This window comes from Perognathus longimembris, chromosome 1 (genome assembly GCF_023159225.1).
Source record: "Perognathus longimembris pacificus isolate PPM17 chromosome 1, ASM2315922v1, whole genome shotgun sequence".
NCBI lineage: Eukaryota > Metazoa > Chordata > Mammalia > Rodentia > Heteromyidae > Perognathus > Perognathus longimembris.
The window spans coordinates 117970831-117976849 of record NC_063161.1 but is presented as its reverse complement, the minus strand read 5'-3'; the positions used below and the strand labels follow the sequence as shown (position 1 = coordinate 117976849).

Below are 6019 nucleotides of genomic sequence, written 5' to 3'. Positions count from 1 at the left end.
TCTATTGTGAAATATTGGAAACAGCTTAAATGTCCATTACACAAGAATATGTAAATAAATTCTGCTTCACTGAGCTATTCTTTTTTAACTATTTCAGCAAGCATTTAACAATTAACTTTGTGAAAAAATTAACATAATAGATTAATAGAGAAATGCTCCATTATGAGGCATAGAGGTGAGAAATGAAGGCTATAAGGAAATTTACCCAAGAACAAAGCACAGCCCTCTCTTGCTTGGATATTCTGCATAACTAGTTATTTCTTTCATTATACCAGAATTCTGCAATCTACCTGGTATGGGATCGCCACACTAAAAATCAGGCAAATCACTATGCTACAGTTGGTTCATTTGTAAATCAGGTATGACAGAATTCTAAAGACTAAATTAATCAATGCATGTAAAATCCTAAGGGGGCTGGGAATATGGCCTAGTGGCAAGAGTGCTTGCCTCCCATACATGAAGCCCTGGGTTCAATTCCCCAGCACCACATATATAGAAAACAGCCAGAAGTGGCACTGTGGCTCAAGTGGCAGAGTGCTAGCCTTGAGAAAAAAAAAAAAGAAGAAGAAGAAGCCAGGGACAGTGCTCAAGCCCTGAGTCCAAGGCCCAGGACTGGGGGAAAAAAATAATTCTAAGTACAGTGTCTGCTGCACAGCAAGCACTGCACAGTAAGATTGATGACAATATTACTACTTTGGTACTTAAAATTTCTCATAATAATCCAGTATTATTTAAAGTATTCAAAATATTAACCAATATTGCTGAAAGATCTCAATGTCTTAAAGAGTGAAATGAGGCAGGAATTTAACATTCAATATATAAAGCCACAGACCTTTTATAAAACTCTGGTACCCAAATTGTTTCCAATACAGAATTTTTTAGTGCTGGTATGTGGCTCAGTGGCAAAGGGTTTGTCTAACATATGTGATACCCTGAGTCCAACCTCCAATATCTCTACAAACATATATACATAAATACATACATATATATATACATATGAACAGTGATGCATTATATTGACTATATGTGTAAAATCCAAAACTATTTCTGGACCAGTACACTCCATTAGCATTCTCACAAAATCAGGTAAATCAAGACTATGCACACCTCCAACATAAGACAGAAGAGGCACCATGGCTAAATGAATTATGAAGAAAATTCATCTCTTCAGAGCTTTATATATTTCAGAATTATGTAAAAAAGTCACAGATCTGCAACAGGATATACAACAACAGTGGTACAATTGCTGTTATGGATGGGCTAATTCTTCATTTGGCTTTTGTGCTGTGTGTTGTAGGATTTTTATCAGTATCCTTAATTTCTGCCTATGAGATCCTAATAGCATCTTTTGTTTTGTTTTGCTTTGTTTTTTTGCCAGTCCTGGGGCTTGAACTCAGGGCCTGAGCACTGTACTTGGCTTCTTTTTGCTCAAGGCTAGCACTCTACCACTTGGTCCACAGTGCAACTTCTGGCCTTTTCTATTTATGTGGTGCTGAGGAACCAAACCCAGGGCTTCATGTATACAAGGCAAGCACTCTTGCTACTAGGCCATATTCCCAGCCCCTAATAGCATCTTTCAATCTGATAACTAAAACTGTCTCCATATATTGCCAAATGTCCTCCAAAACAAAACCATCCTTGCATGTGAGCAAGTGAACTACTAGAGGGAGAGGCAAGCATTACTACTTTCTTTTCTGTGTTCTACAGCATAATTCCCAACAACAATTTCTGCTACAGTCCTGCTCATACCAAAAAGCCTCAGCACTCTGTCCCTGACTACCAAGCCCCACAAACAAAGCCAAAATGAATTTTATTTTGTCCCAAATTTCAGTATGATTACTATATTGCAAGGCTTTCAATCCCACTTGGCTCTACCCAAGGTGTCTGTCTCTACTTTCCCCTAAGCTCAAAGAGCTTTTCAAATAAGCTATTTCTCACATAAGGTTAGGAAACTGAGAGTGAATGAGTTGAAAAAAAAAAAAAACCAACAACAACAACAAGCTCTCCAAAAGCAAGCAATCTGTTAGCTGAAAATTAAAAGTTTAGCTGGCTTTTACTATCAATGGAAGTGAATAATCCAGAAGAATACAGTTCAGAATTTCTGAAAAAAAATTATCCTTGACAATTTTGTTGCTGTTAAAACCACATAAATACTTTATGGCTTCAATATGTTAATTCCTTTATGATGTTCCAAGAGAAAGAAATCAAGATTCCTGTGTTTCTCAAATTTATTTGACCATGAAATCCCATTTTCCTTCTACTCCAGCAATCTCTATTTTCTTTATGTGCTCTCAAGGAACATCAGTCTGGGAAACAAGATAGATAGACCTAAGCTCTGAGGACAATCCTAACATCATCTTTCACACTATTGGTTTCTATTTCTTTCTAAACAAATACACTATGTGTAAAACATTATATATTGCAGCATTATACAAAAGAGCAAATTGGAAACATCTTAACACACACCAATACATACTGATTAAATAAGTCATGGAGAGCAGAGCACAACAGAGAACTACCCAAGTATGAAAAAATGAAGAAGCTGTTTGTATACTGAAATAAAATAATCTACAAAGCCACAGAATATTATATTCTTCATGCCACCAATAGTGGAAGAAAATGGGGCAGGGAAGAGAACATATACAATTCTGCCAGCATTTGCAAGGACAACCTTTGGAATGTATACAGAAACATGGGTTAATTGGAGGAAGGAGCACAGCTAGGGGAAGAACTAGAATATTCATATGTAACCTTTTTTACTGTGCTGGCTATATGACATATTCAGAAATAAAATTAAAGTTAAAAATAAGTACATAAATTGATTTTCTCAATCTCTGTAAAATAAAAATCAAAGACATTACGATGTAATGATCAAGTTGGACATAGTGATATGTGCCTGGAATCCCAGCTCCTCAAGAGGTAGAAGCAGGAGAATCATGAGTTTGAGGACAGCATGGCCAAAAGTAGTGAAACCTGTCTCAAAAACACCGTACCAAAAAGTGGGGGAAGGTTTCCCTAACAAGTGAAAGGCCCTGAGTTCAATCCCCAGTAACACACATACATGCACACACACACACACACACACACACACACACACACACACACAGAGAGAGAGAGAGAGAGAGAGAGAGAGAGAGAGAGTAATAATCTAAAATAGGCTAGGTTATAAAAAAAAGACAAATAAGAACCTTAGTGTATTGATTTGCATTTCTTTTATGGCCAGTGATGTAGAGCATTTTTTCATATGTCTCTTGGTCATTCTCATTTCCTCATCAGAGAAGTCTCTTTGTAAGTCTTTAGCCCACTTGATGAGGGGGCTATTGGTTCTTTGCGGTTTTGTTTTGGAAGAAGGTAATTTTTTTAGTTCTCATATATTTTAGAGATGAGGCCTTTGTCTGTTGAATGTCTGGTAAAGATTTTCTCCCAGTCTGTGGGCTTTCTGTTTATCTTGCGAGCTATGTCATTTGCTGTGCAGAAGCTCTGCAGTTTGATGCAGTCCCATTTGTCCAACCTTTCTTTGATTTGTAGCCTTTCTGGGTCTTTGTTAAGGAAGTTCCATCCTGCACCAAGGAGCCCAAGTGTTTCTCCTACTCCTTCCTTTAGTGTTTTCAGGGTGTCTGCTTTGATTTCAAGGCCTTTAATCCATTTGGAATTGATTTTGGTGCAGAGTGATATATAAGGATCTAGTTTTAGTTTGTTGCATGTGTTGAGCCAGTTTTGCCAGCACCACTTGTTAAAGAGGCTATCTTTCTTCCAGACTATTGTTTTAGCTCCTTTATCAAAGATTAAGTAGGCGTAGTTCTGTGGGTTCATTTCTGGGTCTTCAATTCTGTTCCATTGGTCTTCAGGCCTGTTCCAGTGCCAATACCAAGCTGTTTTTATTACTATAGCTTTATAATACAGCTTGAAGTTGGGTATTGTAATTCCTCCGGCACTGTTCTTTCTGCTTAGGAGTGTTTTTCTATTCTAGGTCTTTTATTGTTCCATATGAATTTCTGGATTGCTTTCTCAATTTCATTAAAGAATGGTGTTGGGATATTAATGGGTATTGCATTGAATTTGTAGATTCCATCTCACCCCAGTAAGAATGTCATATATCAAGAAAACTAACAATAACAATTGTTTGAGGGGATGTGGCCAAAAGGGAACCCTACTTCATTGTTGGTGGGAAGGTAAACTGGTTCAGCCACTCTGGCAAGCAGTATGGAGATTCCTAAGAAGGCTAAATATAGAACTCCGCTATGACCCAGCACTTTTGGGTATCTATCCAAAAGACCACAAACAAAATCACAGTAATGCCACCAGCACAACAATGTTCATCGCAGCACAATTTGTCATAGAGAGAATCTGGAACCAACCCAGATGCCCCTCAGTAGACGAATGGATCAGGAAAATGTGGTACATATACACAATGGAATTTTATGCCTCTATCAGAAAGAATGACATTGTCCCATTTATAAGGAAATGGAAGGACTTGGAAAAAATTATACTAAGTGAAGTGAGCCAGACCCAAAGAAACATGGACTCTATGGTCTCCCTTATTAGGAATAATTAGTACAGGTTTAGGCAAGTCATAGCAGAGCATCACAAGGCCAAATAGCTATACCCTTATGAACACATAAGATGATGCTAAGTGAAATGAACTCCATGTTATGGAAACAATTGTTATATCACAGTTGTAACTACTTTCAACGTCCTATGTGTATCTGTAGCTTCTATTATTGATGAAGTTCTTGTATCACCTTCCTGTGGTTGTACCTACACTATCTCTGTAATCTTATCTGAGTATATTGGAAACCGTGTATACTGGTATTAGAAGTAGGAAATTGAAAGGGAATACCAAATTTGAGAGACACAGTGTAAAAAAAGACAAACAACTACAAAAGCAATACTTGCAAAACTGTTTGGTGTAAGTGAACTGAACACCTCCGGGGGGGGGGGAGGGAAAGGGGAAGGAGGGAAGGGGGTATGAGGGACAAGGTAACGAACAGTACAAGAAATGTATCCAATGCCTAACGTATGAAACTGTAACCTCTCTTTACATCAGTTTGATAATAAAAATTTGAAAAAAAAAAAGAACCTTAGTGTATCAGTGATATAACGTGGAAGGGTTATATCTTTATTTGGTGGTACTGGAGCTTGAACTTGGGGCCTTGCTAGGCCAATGCTCAACCACGGGCCTCTCTAGCCATTTTTTCATGCTGGTTATTATGGAGATGGAATCGAGTAGACTTTTCTGTCTAGACTGGCCTTGAACCACCATCCTCTAGATCTCTGTCTCCTGGAATATGTAAAAAAGGCAGCACCTGGCTATCTCTTTTCTTTTCAATAATAAAAGAGAAAGTATCAAAATCAAGAGACAAAGGATAAAAAGACAAATGACTCCAAAAGCAATACTTATAAAACCATGTAAACCAACTACAATTCATCAGAGAGAGAGGGAAAGGGGGAAAGGGGAAGCGGGGGAAAATGAGGAAGGAGGTAACAAGTTAAAAAAGAAATGTACTCACTGCCCTACATATGAAACTGTAACCCCTCTGCACTTCACTATGACAATAAAGGGGGGGAAAGTAATGTGAAATAAAATAAATTATAATCTTAAAAGTAACAATATTTCCCCTCATAATTTCACAAAGATTCATAAACTAGCTACTCATTTTGCTCTATCACGTATTCTCCATCTCCCAAACCCTTAGCATTCCTCTATTCTTTTACCCCTTCACAAAAAAAAAAAAACATCCACCTCCACAAAACAATATATCTTGTCTTCTTTTATTAGTTCAATGCATATGGAATTCATTTTGACAGATTTCTAAGTGCTGGTTCCATTTTTTTTAAATTATTGCTATAATCAATTAGTTCCAATTAAGATCATACCCATACACTGTGTCCTTCACCAATGGAAATAAACATCGCTGCCAACTTTCTGAAAAATGTTGTCACTGACACATGGAAATGTTGATCCTAGAAAGTCATGCCTATTTGCAAAGCTTTTCTGTGATGCCAGGACTTAAACCCA

General features: G+C 37.4%; 1 protein-coding gene across 1 annotated transcript in view; it reads right to left on the bottom strand.

The window, feature by feature from the left end:
- Nucleotides 1–6019, bottom strand: part of Sh3gl2 (SH3 domain containing GRB2 like 2, endophilin A1) — a 191737-nt gene that overhangs the window by 147411 nt on the left and 38307 nt on the right. The gene's annotated exons all lie outside the window — the stretch shown is intronic.